Consider the following 19002-nt stretch of genomic DNA (forward strand, 5'->3'; position numbering starts at 1 on the left):
CTGTGGGAACAACAGCACTTCGTGCTTGCAACCCAAGTCCACTTCCGCCCTCTTGAGAATGGTCCAAATCCTGGTTACAGACACTCCTTGCAGAGAGCAGGACAGCACTGCATTTCAGGACACGAAGGAAGGCAGGCCAGGGCGTCCTCAGTGAGAGAACTGCCTGCTGTCCGACGATTTCCTGCTGATGTGCTTGAAGATTTTGGATTTCTCGACTTTCCTGGTTTTCTGGTAGCCGAATCCGCCACCGCCTCCCCTCTTTTTAAGCTTGCCTCATTGCTGTTCATGTCTAAAGGTGACCGTTAAGGAAATGAAGCAACACACAGATAATGAACTCCAATGCGACATCTATGAGAGAACAGACCAGCATGCGCACTGCTGTCCCTCTACCACAACCTCTCCCTGAACTACGAAAACGTGCACACTCGGGCCTGGGCAGCAAATTTCCAGAAAATCAGGAGTGGCCACGTAACCGTGAACTAAAATTAGCAGGTCTGATTTTAAGCCCAGTGTAACAGTCATATTCATTCTTCTCTCCACACAATGAAACTGAAGACAGTTATTTATAAGGACTTCAGAAGGCAATCTGCAAGTTTACAGGAACATAAGAAAAAATACCCCGTGTCAAAACAAATGACTTTCACCTCTGCTCGGAGGTGATTCAGGAATGCTTTACCCAGCCAAGGAGCTGTTCCTCCTTTCACAGGAGTCAACATGTATTCATCACAACAGATATTTCCGCGACACCTACACTGGGGATGGTGACCCAAATGTGGTCCTCCAGTCCCCTTGGGAGGTACTGATGGGGTGTTAACCAACAGGCCTCACTTCAGCTGGTTCAGCTGCTTCTGTTGAAAATGTGGTAATAAAGCACACATTATAAACTGCAACAGAAAAACCTGTAGGTATTACCTTTGCATTTTACCTTAGGCAGTACTTAAGTTTTATTTTCTTTTGCTGATCTTGCACCCTCCTTGTATGAAGTCCATCCATCACTGGCCATGTGAGGATAAAACCTTTGGGAGGCCTCGAGTTCTCTCCAGCATCAGGACATCCCGTTCCTCCAAACCCCCTGTACGGTGAAGCCTCCAAACCACGGAACCCTGCAATTTTACCCTCCATGCCTCTCTCCGGAATCTACGACTTCCTCTGGCTCCCACTGTTTGCCAGTCAAATTCCTTGGTCTTTTTTAAGGCCGAAGTCATTCCTTCTGCAATCCTCACTCGGATAATTAATCCCTGTCTACTCTGTGCTAGCGCAGACAAGCAGATGGGGACCAGGACGAACACCTGGGCCTCCAGTCTTCAGCCAGAGCACAAACTAACCCAGGAACTAAGCCCAAATGCTTCTCCATCAAGCTCTTGTCCCCTAGGTCCTGGATCAATTCATAACAACAAAGAAAAGGATACTCAGATCAACAAAAGGAGGCACCTTGAAACCAAATGACAGAGCAACCTGAGGCAAATTTAAGTTATTCACATTAAAGATCTGTTTCAGAGAGTGGGAATCGTATGCTCGAATGTACGACTTGTATGCTTCCTGGGCTGACTTATGAAGGAAGTAGTTCTTTTCAATCAATTTTTCAAGCTGAAATGGAAAGACACATTGGTTTTAATAAAATAAGAAAGCAGATTGCGTACATATTAGAACAAAACCATCCTGTAAAAAACACTTGCTCTAAGCTTTGTAATATATGCAATCAAGCTGCAGTAAGAATAATGACAAAGTTCTTGGAAGTTATGGACGAGAACAAGGTAGAGAGTACAGGAATGCAGTAACCAGCACAGCAAGAAACCTAAAAGATCACACAGTCCAAATTTCTCATTTTATGAAAAAGGAGATGTGGAGGACAATGGCCACTGCTGAGACACTACACGGTCAGTGCTGGGACGAAGCCGAGGCTGGGCGAAGAGCATACCTGAGACTGAATGTCAGAAATTTTGGACCAGGAAAACTCAAACTCACTTAATGGAACCTAGAAAATAAAAGCAGGAAGATTAGTAAACCAGGGGGGATCGACGTTCAGAAGCCTTTTACTTTCAATAAGGATCTCTACGGATGCGACATGGTTAAGTAGGCTGCAGCTTCCAGTTAGAAGGACCACTAGTCCTTCCTTCCATGTCAAGAGAGCTGCCCTAACACCACACTGCCCTGTGACTTGACTGGGGTTTGTGGCCAAAAACTCCTTCAGGAAGGAAAGCAGTCTTCACTTCTTAGATAACTGGAAAGTGCCCGACCTGTGCTGCGTGCTGGGGGTTGGGGGGATGCAGCCCACGTCCTGGGCCCACCCTCAGAAAGCTTGCAGTCTTGCCGGGGAGACAGGCAAGTGATAAGATGACAACTCGATGAACCCTTGTGCTGTGGGAACACGAGGGAGGGCAGGAGATCAGAGCTGGCTTCCCAGAAGAGGTAACAGCTAGCTGAAACCAGAGCAATCCAGAGAACCAGGAAAAGGGCATTCTAGAGAAAACGTGCAAAGGCTGTAGGGCAACTTTGGGGAAATGTACCTAGCTGCACAGTGGAGGAAAATCTACTTGGCTAGACTGTGCCAGAGAGGCCAAAGAGGAGGCAAAAGTCAGAAAAAAGAAGGCCTGACAAATGTTTATAAGATCTAGCAAAAAAGAGGCCACTGGACTCTAACGAATTCAGACTTGGTGGACAGGAGGAGGTCAAAGTCAGATGAGGGGGGCTGGAGATCAGGGGGAGGGGAAAGCAAACGGAGAAGATACAAAGCACTTCTCAAAAGTCAGACTGAAGAAAGGCAAGGGGCAGTAGCCACGCTGGAGGTGGTGGTAGGAGAATGGGTTCAGCCTTGAAGCTCTTTTTTTAGTGAGACTTGAGATGGTAAAGAGCTAACTGCCAGGGAGAGAATGAAGGTAAAGCACAGAGCTGTCGAACGAGGGCCAGGAGGAAGAGGAAGAGGTAGAGTGAAGGGCGACCCCGTAGCTTGCGGTGAGGTGAGAGGGAAAGACACCAGGATGGAGACACGTGGAGAAGATGGAGGAAGGGGAGCAGGAGCTGGAGATGATCAGGTGTGAGGGAGCTTAGAAGGAGAGGAGGTCTCAAACAGGGCTGGACGGCTGGGAGAGGGGAGCCTGGGTACACGAGACGCACTGCTGAGCAATGCAGAGCTCCAGGGCTGAGCTGTGCGGGGAGTTCTTCGTGTTCACATTTCCTCGGCTGGACCCACGGAAAACCTCATCTGCTTAACTATGCACTGTAACCATTGTTCTCCTAGCACTGCAGTGGCTCATGACTCCTTTGACACATCTAGAAATGCTGCTTACTGCTGTCTGCACTAGCAAACGAGGCCCAACAAGAGCAATCCGCTCCCAACTGAAGATTTTCCAAGCAGAGATATTTACCTTGGATTGCTTCAAGTAACGAAGGAAACCCAATTCTTAGGGGCACAAAATGAGCAAGGCATACCCTCTTCCATTTAGGCCTCTGGCTGTTCTGCCCACACGATGAATATATTCCTTTGGTGGAGAGAGAAAACTTGAGTTACACGTGGACCTCCACAGAACCGGTGGCAGGCTGCATTCCCGGGACTTGCGCGGTAGTGGACAGTGTGTGTCAGCACATCTGGATGAGACGGTGCTGGGCCTCCAGAGCTGTGCCACACAGACCGTCACCACGTTCCCCAAAGCTGGCCCACCATTCCTTCCGCTTGCACCATCCCCAAAAGGTAACAGGGCAGTGACCGAGGCCGAAGGAAAGCTGGACACGATACTCACATTAACTCTGTGATCTAATAAAATGACTACTAAGTGTGCTTCATCTTCAAAACAGCTTTTTGAAACATGTTTAATGCTGGCTGATAATTTACATAATCTATTGTTTGTTTAAAATACTTAATGTAACTTATTTTACCACATATGCTACAGAATCTTACCTATCTCTGTAAGCAAACTGTATTTTCTTCTGACACCTACTGCTCCTAACACATCATTCCAAGCCTGGAATGTTCCTAACTGAAGTCCCACTGACGCCTCTCACATCTCTGTGCACACCCGTTGTGAGTCCTGCAAACGCCCTAAATATTATCAGCAGCAGAGAAACATGGCAATGGCTGCACAATAAAACATGACTGAACGACCAAGGGAGACACCTCTGAATGTGAAATGTGCCGTTCCTCAGGGAGCGTGGAGAGTAAGCACGGTCCTTAATGAGAGCCACTCTGGAGAAACCCCAAGGATGCCAGTTACCTTGGGGTCATCTGGAGGGTCATACTGCACAATCCAGTTGACTTCAGGAATATCTAGCCCTCTAGCTGCTACGTCTGTGCACAGCAATATCCCTGAATCCGCATTGCAGAACTGGAAGAACGTAGTGGTCCACTTGTTTTTCTTCTGCTTTCCCTAGAATCCAATCACAACATCCATCAGAGCTGGAGACTGGAAGCTGTGTCCGGGAGGCCAGATGTAGACGCCCAGACTGTGGTGTTGTTAACCTGCTTTCTTTCAAGTGCACCCTCTGGCCTATGTCCTATTTCCCCAAGTGGACAGCGTCTCTTACTCCTGTGTGGTCCTCACCCCTCCACACCGAGCAAAGCTCCCTCCACATAGGATCAATCACCCAATGCTGAGCGAACTACTTGGAACTATGTTTAGATGAGAGAGCAATAGCTTAAACCCCACCACCTATATAACTTCATAAGCATAGCCAATTTTCAATAAACTCATCGTGATCACTTACATGAATGGCCAAGACAGGCAAATCGATGTAGTTCAGCAATTCGTAGTGGTATTTCACAGACTTACAGGAAGAAAAGAAGACCATTAGTTTCTTCTTCCGGTTCTTCTTAAGGAATGTAAAGAGCAGGAGGAACCTCTTCTCAGAGGGACAAACAACGTACCCCTAGAAGTGGTTCAAACGAGGAGATACGAAATAAGCAAATGGACATTTGCAGCTTCATGAACCAACATAATTTGATGGCGAGCACAGAAGGTAAGTATCGTACACACTGTTATGCCTTACCTATAACAAAACCACTGCCTTCATTCTAACAAGCATTCCTAACATAAGACTAATTTGAGCTCTTTCGATTCCTTTTACTGGCTGCGAACACTGGATACTAAGTACTTTTCATATTCCTGAGATTACTGGTTATCAACAGTTCTTGCAACCGTAATATATTAACACCTCTATTAATTAGAGCCCTCAAGGCGTATCAATGATTCATTTTTTTAAAAAGGTTTTTAACAGCAAGATCTCAAATAACCACAGCTTAAGTGCACCGTCCCAAACAAGGTAACAAGGATGGGTGAATATATTTTTAAAAATTAGACAACAAATGAAAGGTTTTTAAGCTAAATTGTTACAGCAAAATATTTTATTCAACAAAAAATTCAATCTTAAAGTTCTATTTTTTTTTTGTGAGGAAGATTCACCCTGAGCTAACACCTGTGCCAATCTTCTACTATTTTGTATGTGGAATGCCTCCACAGCATGGCTGACGAGCAGTGTAGGTCCGTGCCTGGGATCTGAACCCGTGAACCCGGGCCGCTGAACTGGAGCACACAGAACGTTAACCACTCGGCCACAGGGCCAGCCCCTTTAAAGTTCTATTTTTAATCAACCTAGTTTAGATCTTTGTCATCTCATTTCCAACCTTCTAAAGCTACGTGGGTGAAACCAGTCTCTCCATCTTCTAACTCACTTTGTGTCTTCAAGCAAGAGATTAATAAACAAATTTTTTTTACTGCATCTACAATTGGTAGTGATTAATAACCTCCCACGCGGCAAGCCATATTGAGAGAGAGAGTAAAGAGAGCCGACCAAATTATTCAGAGTTCAAGATACTTTACATCAAAGAGCCACAGACCCAATACCAAGTTTACTATATTCGAATTAAAAGTTCATTAATCCATCTGCTTTTTGGATGATCCTCCAAACAGTTACAAGGAAACACCAAGGAAGATCCTTAAAATTTAAGATATTGAGGGGCTGGCCCCGTGGCTGAGTGGTTAAGTTCACGCGCTCCGCTGCAGGTGGCCCAGTGTTTCGTTGGTTTGAATCCTGGGCACGGACATGGCACTGCTCATCAAACCACGCTGAGGCAGCGTCCCACATGCCACAACTAGAAGGACCCACAACGAAGAATATACAACTATGTACCGGGGGGCTTTGGGAGAAAAAAGGAAAAAAATAAAATCTTAAAAAAAAAAATTAAGATATTGACACAAATTACCTGCTCAAGACCATCTACTGTTGCATTAGCTTTATCATCATCAACGCCAACATACAATGGCTCCTTTTTCAGAGAAATCCTCGCCAGGTCTTCAACTTTTCGAGTTTGTGTGGCAGAAAAGAGATGGTCTGTCTGCGTGCTGAAACAGATGCAAATAAAGGTAACACAGATCTTTCAGGGAATCTGCAGAATTGCTTCACACCTACAAATGCTCCAAGTAGAACCTTCAAGAACGGGGACATGACAGCACTATCGACATTAAGAGGAGAACATCATGAACATCTCTGTCTACAACCTTGGCAACTTAGACAGAGGACAATGTCCCTGACAGACAAACTGCTAAAGCCCACTCAAGAGAAAGAGAAAACGTGGACAGCCTCTATCTATTAAAGAAATTGTACCCCAAATCTTCACATAAAGAAAACTCCAGCCCCAATGGCCTCCTCTGGTGAAGTCTATCGAACATTTAAGGAAGAAATATTACCAATTCTTCAGAAACTCTGCAGAACACTGAAGAGAGTCTACTTCCCGGCTCATGCTTTGAAGCCAGTCACTACCCTGATCCCCAAACGCAACAACGGTTCATAAGCATAGATGCAAAATTTCAGCACAGTGACTCAATATATAAAAAAGGATAATGCACCATAACCAAGTGGGGTTTTTCCAGGAATGCAGGGTTGGTTCAACATTTGAAAGTTAACCAATATAATTTACCATATTAACAAACTAAAGAAATAACATCTGACTGTTTCAAAGGACATAGAAAAAGCATTTGACAAAATTTAACATTTATTTCTGATTAAAAAAATCTCAGCAAACTAGGAACAGAAGGGATCATGCTCAATATGATAAAGTGCAGCTACAAAAAATCTATGGCAAACACCCTACTTAATGGTGAAAGACTGAATGCTTTCCCCTTAAGATCAGGAAGAAGACAAAGATGTCTTTCCTCACCACTTCTATTCAGTATTGTACAGGAGATGCTGGCCAGTGCAGTCAGGCAAGAAAATAATTAAGTGAAGAATTTTATGTTTTTCACATGTAGGTGGTATGTTTGCCTACGTAGAAAACCCAAAGGCTAGCTTCATCTGGAAGGTCATACTGAACAATCCCACTGAGTGTAGTAATAATTATCTTGCCAGATAAAGGATCAAAATTAAAAATTTAACTGTATTGTATATACAAGCAATGAACAATTTAAAATTTTAATGAAATACTTAGGAATAAATCTGACAAAAGATGTGAAAAAACTTGTACACTGAAAACTCTAAAACACTGCTGAGAGAAATTAAGGAGCTAATAAATGGAGGTATACCTTATTCGTGGGTTTGAATGACTCAGTATTGCCTTCCACCAATGATCTATATTCAATACAATCCCAACCAAGATCTCAGTTTTTTAGGGCGTAGAAATTGACAAACTGACTCTAAAATTGATACAGAAATGCAAAGAACAAGAATAGCCAAAACAATCTGAAAAAGAACCAAGGTGGGGGTTAACACCACCCAATTTCAAGACTTAAAAGGAGGAAATGGAACTCTCACACACTGCTGATGAGAAAGCAAAATGGTACAAGCTAAACATACACCAAACACTCCACTCCTAGGTAGTCACCCAAGAAAAAAGGAAATATATGCCCATGGTAAGAGTTGTAGATGAATGTTCACAGCAACTTTATTTGTAATAACCAAAACCCGTAAACAGCACAATCATCCATCAACAGGTGAATGGATAAACAAGTTGCGGTACATTTACACAATGGAATGCAACTGAGGAATGAAGAACTACTGATACATATAAACAGTATGGATGACTTGCAAAAGAATTTTCTGAGCAGACAAAAGTTATACTGTATGATTCCATGCATACAAATCTCTAGAAAACACACACTGATCTACGGTGACAGAAGGCAGATCAACGTCACCTGGGAGGCAGACGTGTGTGAGCAGTCGTTGGAAGCAGGTGAGGGCTGTTCTTACTGAAGGTGAGAGGGAGGGATCACAAATGTGCACAAAGAAGCTTGAGGGTTACGGAGATGCTCACTGTTTGATTGTGGTGACGGCTTCACAGGCATAAACTTGGCAAAACTTAAATTGTTTACTTAAAATATGTACAGATTATGTCAATTACACCTCAACAAAGCATCAAAAAACAAACTCTCCAATGAATGATATTATGGCCTTATTATAGATAGAAGCAGCTTACAATGTTGCAAGTACTATAACCAAGATATGTACAACTCAAATACAACACAGAAGGCCACAAGTCTACTGCCACCTGGGAGACGCTAGAATGAGGTAAGGAAAGGAAGATGGGGTTGCGGATGTGGACTGGAATGACGTGTAAGGACTGTGTAACTTGCATTCTAACCTCTAAAATGGCAAAACCAGTGTAACAAGTTACTAGTAAGTTTGATGCTTGCATTGCAGACTACCTCTAAGGGTGATTGGCATAAGTTCACTTGGCTATGTTAGAATTCTGGTATAAACAGTTTTCATATAGGAAGAACCCTCACCTACTTCCAACTACTTTGCAAACCACATGCAGATGCCACCTACTTACTTGGCAGAAGTTTAATAATTTGCTTTAATTCCTCTTCAAACCCAACATCCAAGATACGGTCAGCCTCATCAATAACCAGACACTGCAGGTTTTTATACATAAACCCTGGGGTATTCTAACAAGACAAAGAAAAACTGTTAGCTGTCAGGTTGAGGTTTCACACAAGACAGTAAGACAGGGACTACATAACAGTGTTCTCTTACCTGCATGTGGTCCAGGAGATGGCCTGGTGTGGCCACAATAATGTTGATCCCATTAGCTAGTTTCTGCGCTTCAGCAGATCTGTTACTGCCCCCCATTGTTAACCCATATGTATGGATATGGTGTGTCATTAGCTCCTTAAGAACACCAAAAGTCTGCATGGCCAGCTCCCTCGTAGGTGAAAGAATAAGGACTCCTGTTCCTACAAAGGCAACAATGACACGTGGTGAAAGTCAGCCTGCAGTTATCACCAAGAGCACGTACCCGCTCCAATAACTCTAGTGAGGTACGGCAAAGACAGTGGATCACAGACTTACCATTTCTGGGCATGAACTTCAACTTAACAATGAGTTCAACTGCAGGGATGAGAAATGCCAGGGTTTTGCCACTGCCTGTTTTTGCAGCTGCTAGAAGATCCCTAAGGATTAAGACAGGAAAGGTCAGAGACACTTAGTCTACTCATTCAACAAGTCATGTACTGAATACCTACCATGTCACTACCGCATATGGTTTGGGCATCAACGCCAGAACATGAACAACAAAAGACCAAGTCCCCACCTTCTCCATCACTGAAAGCAATCACCTGCATCAGATACCCAACTCAGAAATAAGAACCATGCTCTACAACAGAAGGGAACGCTTTTCTTCAAACATCAGCAAATAAGTCTTTAAAGCAGGTTGGATACGTAAGCCAAGACACAGTGCAAAATCAACCGAACATACTGGTATTTCCTTTCTGAACTACTGGCACTGAAAACAGATTAAAGCCCAAACATCAATGTGGATCATACCTGCCTTCCAGAAGCGGTCTGATGCTTTTATGCTGAATCTCGGTCATGTTTGTAAAGCCCATTTCTTTTATTGCCTTTAGAGTGTTCTCATTGACAAGACTAGTCAGAGAAGCAAATGAAGTATCCTCGAAGGCTCCTAAACAGAAGACAGTTTATCATTAGCGAGTTACCCCCCCTTTTTATCAGTTAATACTGCTATAATTGCCTAAGTTAGTTTTGCTGACTAAAGGCATCACTGGGTTGGAGTCAAGCTTAGAAGAGCTTCCTCCAGTCAGAAAAGCCAAATCCCCAACCATTTCTATATATAAAGACGACGACCCTACACTTCTGAAGTTTCTCCACCGCTGACAGCGGTGTACCTTATAGCCCAGAGCCTAAACTGTGACAAAATAAGAAGGGGCGGAGAGGACGTACAATGAAGGAACTTGTATGAAATGAAAATGGCAAGGCTGGTCGGGTTGGGAGAGAGTTCAGAGAAAAACGAAATGTTTAAGAAATCTGAAATAAAAAGTGAAAACATTTAGTATAATAACAACTGAATTTGAAGTCAATCGAAAGAATTGTTAATTTAACTCTAAAGAGACAACTGAGAAGAGTCAGGTACAGACACAGACTGTTGGAGTGAACCCACACAGCGAGCGTGCTGTGGACCTGCAGCAGGTGAAGGCATCAGAATGACCCGTGAGCTCCCCAGCCCACACACGCCCTGGCTATAACCCAGGTCTTGCCAACCTGGGCACTATGGACATCGTGGGCTGGATAATTCTCTGTTGTGAGAGGCTGTCCTACGCATTATGGGATGTTCTGCAGCATCCCTGACCTCTACCCACTAAATGCCGGTAGCCTGCCCCCAGTTCTGACAACCAAAAGATGTGGCCAATCCTCACAGGCCACCTGGGACAGAGGTGGGATTTATGGGATGCAGGACCTTCAATGTTAAAACTGGTCAAGTCCTGGGCAAACTGGGATGAGCTGGTCACCCCACCTGGGAGGCAAAACTGCCCTGGCTGAGAACCACTGCCAGAGCCTTTGCCATTCTGATTGAGCATGTCTGGGGTTGGGCCTCGACATTTTAACAAACAAAAATCTCAAACCAAACCACTCAAGTAACTCCTGGACATCTCTGGTTAGGAGCAACTCATGCTAGCCTAAACTCTTGACTTTACAGACAAAGAGCCAAAGGCCAAAAGAGGTCAACCCAGCACAGGCCCTCAGTAATGTTAATCTCATTCTTCTTCCTTATCAGTAACTGAGCCAGTACTAAACCTCTGGGCTCCAGACTCCTGCGCCAATGATTCTCCTACTACGGTATGGGATGAGATCCAGAAAATGACAAACCGAAGGAACAAAGGCTCCCAGAAGTTGTTTGTGTACACAGCAAAATATTTCAAGACTTTAACCAGAATTTGATTTGTATCTTTGTTAGACTTTTTGTCTGATGCAGAGGGACGGTACCTGATCCTTTTTGTGAAACTAGGAAGTAGGGCCCCTGTGTTATTACTAAAACCTCCAACACTGTCATTCTGTGAAGTCGTTGCCTTTTCCCCCAAAGCCTGGATCTCTAGTGATTAGACCTTCCTCAGCCCCATGCTAGAACTCTGAGGGCAAAGAATCTACTCTAGATATGAGAAGAGGGTGAAAAGGAAGTGATCTTCTGCATTTGGTTTGGGCATTTTGAATGTCTGTGAATGTTCCGTGTTGTGAGTTGAATGCTGGGGAGCTTCCTGTCTGGATGTGAGAGCCTAGGCTGCTGGTTACCAGATTTCTTAATTTCATGGACCAGTAAAATTTTAAAGCAAAAATGGAGGTTGACCTATGGTTGCAATCTGTCTTTTGCCAGGCAAGGGCCTTTTTAAAAGTAACTTCTCTTAGTTTCTCTATCATTTCCTAAAAAGCCATTTAACTCCCAATCTTAAAATAAAGGACAGTCCTTCAAATTGAATACATTTAGCATCCTGAAAAGCTTACCACATGCCTCTAGTTTTTTCCTGTTTTGCTGGAGACCAGTGAAAGGATAGTCACGGACCAGCAGTTGGGAACCCTTGAAGTCTTTGTCTTGTGCGGGGCTCGAGACTCATCACCCATGTTCACACCCTTTGCAAAGCTATAGTAACACACTCTGAATGCCAGCCGGGAGAAAAACGGGTCTAACTTCCAGCCATTGGTATTCTAGGTCACATCTTTTTCTCCCATGTGGGATGTGTATCCTGTGAGGGTAGCTATTTTTCTTGAATGCCAGGGAGCTGTGGCAGAGCTTGGCTGTCCAAGAGGTTCCCTCCACAGCCCTTCATGCTGGGAACTCCAAAACAGTATTGGATTGTCAGTGGGAATCCTATGACTCAACATGCTTTGCCTTCCTTATCTGATCACACTCTCCAGCATCCCACCAACTGATAATTCTGGGTAGATCTGATTAATGGAAAAGGAAACAAGTATGAAAGGCCAGTAACTGGATCTCTGGATCCAAAGCAAAGCAGAGACAAATTGACTTGAGCAAGTGTCAGCCTCCTTAGTTGTCTGGGGCTTTGGTGCTGGGGTGGGAGTGAGAGTTAGGAGCTACCGTAGTTCTGAGTGTGGTCTCATCCTCTGCCCCTGCTTCTGGCTTTGTCCGTGCCTGAGGTGGTTGTTTGGAGGTGGGGTGGAGTGGAGTGATGGAAATAAATGGAAGATGCTGACAACAAAAGAATGTTCCTTATATAGATATTCGCAAGCCGCCCCTATCCTGGGCAGCCACTTCCTAAATGTGTCCTTTCCTGGAGCTGGCTGCCCTCTGTGATCAAGCATTTCTTCCTGTCCCTGTGGGAGCGCCATGCAGCATGCCACGTGTCTACTTTCCTAGGCAGCTAAACCTTGCCACGTGTGGCTGTGCTCTTGGGGAAACACAACTACTGTCCAAAAACTGCTTTTGAGATGTAGTAGCTCTCTCTGGAGAGAGAATGGCAAGCCTGACAGATGCCACCCCCTCCATAATGTTCTTCAGTAGTACAGGAATTGAATGAAGAGCCAGGGGAGGACAACAAAGGCTCTTATTTGACTTTGCGTTCTTACCCTCTTCCACAGGTTATGGGGTGTGGGTGTGTGTATGTGTGTGTTTTAATTAACTGGAGTTTTAGGTAGGGAGAAACACCTCCTTTTGCACATCAGCCCAAAAGAGCTGGGAAACATTTAATGAAGCCCATATGTCTAGTCTTCTGGTGTGGAAGAGCCTGTGAGTTGTGACGCCCAGCTTAGTGGTTTGCTAGCTGTGGATCAATGGGCAAATTACGTACTCTCTCTGAGCTTCAGGTTCTGTCATCGCGGCCAGTACCAGCCACCTTGTAGCATTGTGCGGATTGAGAGAGAGAATGTTGTGAGTGCCAAGCTAACCCGAAGCCCAAGGCTGTGTACTCAGTACACCCTGTTCTCACATCTGAATATTTTGGGGATGTTTTTTCATCTGTCAGTTGAGGGTTATGCTAGGGGTTCTCTCTGGTTCTTCCCCTTTCTCTGGTCTGTGGTGCAAGAAGCAGGAAAAAGAATGACGCTGAGATCCATCGCTAGAACCAGGTGGTTGTGGGGATAGCTGCATTTGTGTTATGTTTTGGGTATTTACAAAGCACTCTAGTACATGTGGTTTCATTTGCTCCCACAGTAGCTCTGTGAGGTGAAAGGAACTGACATTCTCAGTTTCACTTTACATGGAGAGGGAAACTGAGGCCTGAGGATCTGAAGTGAGGCTCCTCCTGCATAGCTGCTCAGCTCTAGGTCTCACTGGATCTTAGCATCTCAGACACTAAGCCAGTTGCTTTTCCTATAGGACAGTGTGTGTTGATAGCTTGTCGTCACTTGGTCAGTTCAAGGACAGTGATTTGGGTTCATGAGTGGTGCCATCTCTGAGTTGGCCTTCACCGCAGTGGTGTTTCACCCCATCGGCTCACGTTTCCTAACTTTCTTCTGCAGTGGCTGGTGAAGCGAGCTATAGAAACAAAAGAAGAGATGGGTGACTACATCCGCTCCTACTCTGTGTCCCAGTTCCAGAAGACCTACAGTCTCCCTGAGGTCAGCGTTCTCATTTTCTTTTCTTGTCTAGCTGAGAGCATGGGTGCACACTTAGATGGAGCAGGAGGGAGCGGAGTGAGCACAGGCTGCCCTGCACTCCCACCCCCATGTGGCATCTCTGCCTCTGCCTGGGCAGCACTGAGACTGGGCCTCCTGGGTCGCTAGAACTGCCTCTTTAAATGGGCACTGAGTGGAAAGCCCTATGGTTTTATCCTTTTCTGTCAGTTTTGGTACTTGATCCAGAACTTTTATTAAATTATAGGAACATGAGTATATTTTTGTATAGTCATATAAAGCTTTTCAAGAGACCACTTGCCTAGAACATTCTTAGAGTAACAGTTGAAAGGTAATGACAACAACAACAGTAGCTCATCACTATGAAATGCTTACTACATTCTAGCCCCAGCACATCACCTGCCTTCTACTCTTTAATCCTCATGGCTGCCCCCTGAGATAGGTGTTTCTGTCCCTGTTTTACAGATGGAGAGACTGAGGCTCAGAGGCTAGGTAACTTGCCTGAGGCTTCCGAGCTCCTAAGGATTTGAAATGAGAATACTTGTCGTCACCACTGCACTCAGTGGTCCCCGTTTTTCTCTCTGACTATAGAGCTCTGTTTTGGAGCCAGCTGCAGAGGCGGCAGCTTTTTCCCGTGCAGAATGTATTCCAGTTTCTTAGAAAACTGAGACTGGTTCAGGTGAGGTAGTGACGGGAGGTCGGTTTATAGGCCGACGTCTGAGCAGTCCAGTGCGTTTCAGTCTTCGCACAAGATTTGTTTATTCCTTGTTTTGTCTTACAGGATGATGACTTCCTCAAGAGAAAAGAAAAGGCCGTCAAGACTGTTGTTCTCTCAGTAAGTTCGCCTGTCCGAGTCCCTGTGTAAGAGAAGAACGTAGGTTCACAGCCTCCAGATAGCCCTTTGGTTTAGTCACAAACGCCCTGCTCCCTGAGGCTCCGCCTGCTGGGGCTGCCCAGGAGCTGGCCTCAGGTTGGGGTGTGAGGGAAGCCCTGCCTTTTGTGCCCACTGTCTGGATCCGGCGTTCACAGGGAGAACTTGCCACGACCACTGCACAGTGTTTTTCTTAGTTTCGGTTTCAAGGGAGAAATATTCCAAACTCGTAGCCCTTCCTTGTTTGTCCCAGTGCAGGTATAAACTTTGAGTAGCTCCAAAGAGGAGATGCTGACCTGGAGAGGGTAGATTGAGGTTGCTGCCCCCATGGTGGCTTTGGAGAAAGAGTAGCTTCTGTGGAATGTTCTGGGATGGCCTCTGTCACCATGCGCAGCCTGTTGTAACCTCTGGGAATCTGTATGCGTGTGCCTACTTCTCTAGCACAAGGGGTAGAGGAGCTTCGGGCCTTTTCAGAACACTCTGGGCCAGAGCCCAGCAGAACCCGGTCAGCCCGCCCCCACTCACCCCCCAGCCTTCCTACCTGAACTGATGGGAGTGGAGCCTCAGTGCCAAGGTGCAAATTCTCTTTCTTCCGAAAATAATACATCATGCTGTTTTGCCTGCTTTTTACTTTAAGAATAAGTGTGTGGTCTCCCAAAGAGATTATTCTGAAAAGAGTAACAGTCGTTTGATGATAAAAGACATAAAGTGCTTGTTTAAAACAAAAAAAGTCTTTGTTGCTTTATAGTTGTCATATGTATTTTTTCCCCTGTTCCATTTTGGAAATAGGAAGAGTGGAAAACCTTTAAGATCGTTAGGCTCTGAAGCCAGATACAATTGTAAGTTCGGTGGCAGTATTAAGTAACAAAAAGAAGAGGACATGCTATGACAGCAGAGTAATTTTTTTTCCTGGTTATGAAATAGGTGTTCAGTTTAGAATATCCTTAAAGTGTTTTTTTAAAAAAGGTTGACAGATACAAGGGAAGAAACTCAACCTTAATTTCACAAGAGTGAAGCAGCCACTTCTGATGGTTGGACATGTTTCTTTCATATTTTTAATGTGCATTTTTATAGAATTATGCTTTAAATATAATTTTGTAGTTTTTTTCACTTACCAATATGGAGTTTTTTGTTTCTTTTTTTTTGTTTTTTTGAGGAAGATTAGCCCTGAGCTAACATCTGCTGTCAATCCTCCTCTTTTTGCTGAGGAAGACTTGCCCTCAGCTAACATCCGTGCCCATCTTCCTCTCCTTTATATGTGGGACACCTACGACAGCATGGCTTACCAAGAGGTGCCATGTCCTCAACCAGGATCCAAACCAGCAAACCCCAGGCCACTGAAGTGGAACATGCAAACTTAACTGCTGTGCCACCGGGCCCGTCCCCCAGTATAGAGTCTTTTGTATGCTATTAAAGACTCCTCCTGACAGCATTTGTCATTACAAATAATAACCACTTGGTTGGATATGCTGTTGCTTTCTCTTCTTTTAAATGATGCTTCATTTCTGGAAAGATACGAGAATCACATGACAGCATTAGCTCTGATACAGGGAATTGGGAGCTGGGGCGGTAGAGGAAGGGAAATTCTCTTTTCCCTATAAACCTCGTAGTATTTGAATTTTATACCAAGTCTGTGCATCACCTATTCAAAAACAGAAAATAAAAGTAAACTTTTTTAATGAATGCTTAGTTGAATATCTTCCTGTGTAAATCTTACTCTGAGCCGTGCGTGGTGAGTGGGAAAACATTACGGTTTTCAGCCTTATCAGCGAGAATAGAAGGCCAGCATAGATGTCGGTCATCCTATCAGTGGAACTGGGACTGGCCTCTCTGTACCCATCAAACATTTCAGGCCTCTAGAGACACATTATTTCTTCTTCTCATTTGTAGTGGAGTTTTTAAAGAAAATCTTGTGCTTGGTAATGTAACTGTGTGGAATTTAAGGAGACAAAGACAAACATCTGGTGCCCAGACGTTGTTCTAAGCTTTTATATATATCTCATCTAGCCTCACGGCAACCCTAGAAAAAAGGAGTATTTTTCTTTTTTCTTTTTTTTTACAGATGAGGAGACTAAAGCACAGATAGCTTATGTATGTTGCACAAGGTCACATTGGTGATGGTGGAGACTGCACGCAAACTCTTGTAACCACTATGCTGTGAGCTTCTAGAGAAAACGGTGTTTGCAGCTAATGAGAAAATAATATCAAGAAAAACAAAAGTGGAAAAATATTTGCAAGTGTCTTTGATAATAGTTCAAATTGCATAGTTTTCTTCTCTTTTTATGTGTGAACTTACTCCTCAATTGTCTGTCAGTACATCTGTAGCAGGAATGATAAAGAATTTTTATGGAAGGCCAGACCTGGCCTTTGGGCTTTGTTTTCTTCTTTCCCTGTCTACTGAAAATACTTCTCACTTCCGGATTGTGTCTTCTTAGGTTTCTTAACTGATCTGCATTGCTGTTAACCTCCATCCCTCCTGCCCCTCGCTTTTGCGAGTGCTTCCTTGCAGCCGGGAAATAAGAGTCCCAGAAGCTTGCAAGAGACTCCAGGGCTGCACTGCGTGTCCCTGGCTTATTCTTGTGAATCAGTGTAAGAAGTGGAGCAGCTTGCTGTTTGTTGTTTGTTGTCACTGTCCCCAAGGAAAATCCTTCCCTTGGTAAAGGTAATGAAATCCTTCCTAGATGACCAGGGGTTGTGGCTCTTCACCAGTCTCAGGCCCTGAAGGGAGTTTTCTTCTCCTTCTAGCCTTTTCCCAGTACAGCCCTTCAGATGCCTCATCAGTGTTTGTAACTTGCTCCTTATTGACAAATCTGGAATCTCAAATTTAAATTATGAATGGTAAATTGAGGATTAAAATATGGCCAAACATCTAGGTGCCTGGTTTCTAGACCCAGCCGCTAATAAAATATGTATTTAGGGGCCGGCCTGGTGGCGCAGCGGTTAAGTTCGCACGTTGTGCTTTGGCGGCCTAGGGTTCGCTGGTTTGGATCCTGAGTGCGGACATAGCACCACTTGGCAAGCCATGCTGTGATAGGCGTCCCACATATAAAGTAGAGGAAGATGGGCACAGGTGTTAGCTCAGGGCCAGTCTTCCTCAGCAAAAAGGAGGATTGGCAGCAGTTAGCTGAGGGCTAATCTTCCTCAAAAAAAAAAATGTCTCTAGCTGCTATTTATTGACTGACGGCCTCCGAGGAGCATGGCACCTAATTAGGCATTTTGCACATGTTATTTCATTGACTCCTCACCAACACTCAGGGAGTTCTATGTTATTATTTTCATTTTAGAAATCAGTAAGTTGAAGCTCAGAAAGGTTAGTAAAATGCCTACATAGTTGCAGAGCTAGGAAGAGGCAGCCAGATTTTGATTTTATATCTGACTCCTCAAATACAACAGATGTTGGTACTTTTTCCAGTTTTCTCCCTCTTCACCTGGTCTCTGATTTCTCACGTATTGCTGGCCCCAATTTTGTAGTAATGTTCTTGACATTTCCACACTCTGGGCAATTATTCCTCTGGGTCCCAGAGACTCAGACGCATCCAGAGTGGTTGGGTGCTCTCCCACCACCACTTCGGTTCCTTGTGGGGCCAATTCCTGTGACTTTTCCTATTTGAAGACCCCTTGTCCAGCTGGACAATAGATGCTAAGTGGAGATTGTTGTGTTGTCTTCTTTTTTCATCTATTAGCATGATACTGTTGTGCCTCAACCAGTAGGCTTTTACTTACTCTTGCTTAGATATGACCTCTTTAAAAAAATCAATATTGAACATTTTAATGTTTTTCAAAATATTTAGCTTATTCTTATCTTTGGCCATCCTTATAGGACTATTCCAGTCTTTGCATTCATCCTTGGTTATGTAGCCCAGGCTTTTTTTTTCGGTGCATGACTTTTTGTTATAAAAAACCTTGTTTTTCTTTTTTACTGGTACTCTAGTAATAACGATAAAAAACTGGAAATTGGAGGAAAAGTACAAAGACTGAATCACCCATGATACCACCAGCCAGGAATAATCACTTCTATTCCAAGCATGAAATACAGAGTTACAGCTATCAATATAGAGAATTAGAGAGCGGAAAAAATGGTATTATACTGTATATTCTGTTTTGTTGTTTGCTCATTTTGCTTAACAATGTAATTGAAGATATCTTTCCATGCCAGTAAATATACCTCCATAGCTGTAGTGGCTGTGATCGTTTTTAGTGGCTGGAGAGCATTCATTGTGTGGTACTAATTAACTAGCTTAGTTTGTATCTTTTTTTTTTTCTTTTGGCTATTATGTAGGACATCCTCATGGCTAAATTTTTTCTTTTATCTTTAATTATTTACTTAGGAT

General features: G+C 44.0%; 1 long non-coding RNA gene across 1 annotated transcript; it reads right to left on the bottom strand.

Annotated features, from left to right (window-relative positions):
* Window positions 1-1415: 1415 nt before the first annotated feature.
* LOC139045185 (uncharacterized) lies at window positions 1416-3485 on the bottom strand. The gene is made up of 3 exons (XR_011503075.1): window positions 3366-3485; window positions 1919-1975; window positions 1416-1587 (listed from the first exon to the last, which is right to left on the bottom strand). It is a non-coding gene; the product is annotated as an uncharacterized lncRNA (long non-coding RNA).
* Between the last annotated feature and the right edge of the window lie 15517 nt (window positions 3486-19002).

The sequence above is a fragment of the Equus asinus genome, chromosome 4, assembly GCF_041296235.1.
Source record: "Equus asinus isolate D_3611 breed Donkey chromosome 4, EquAss-T2T_v2, whole genome shotgun sequence".
NCBI lineage: Eukaryota > Metazoa > Chordata > Mammalia > Perissodactyla > Equidae > Equus > Equus asinus.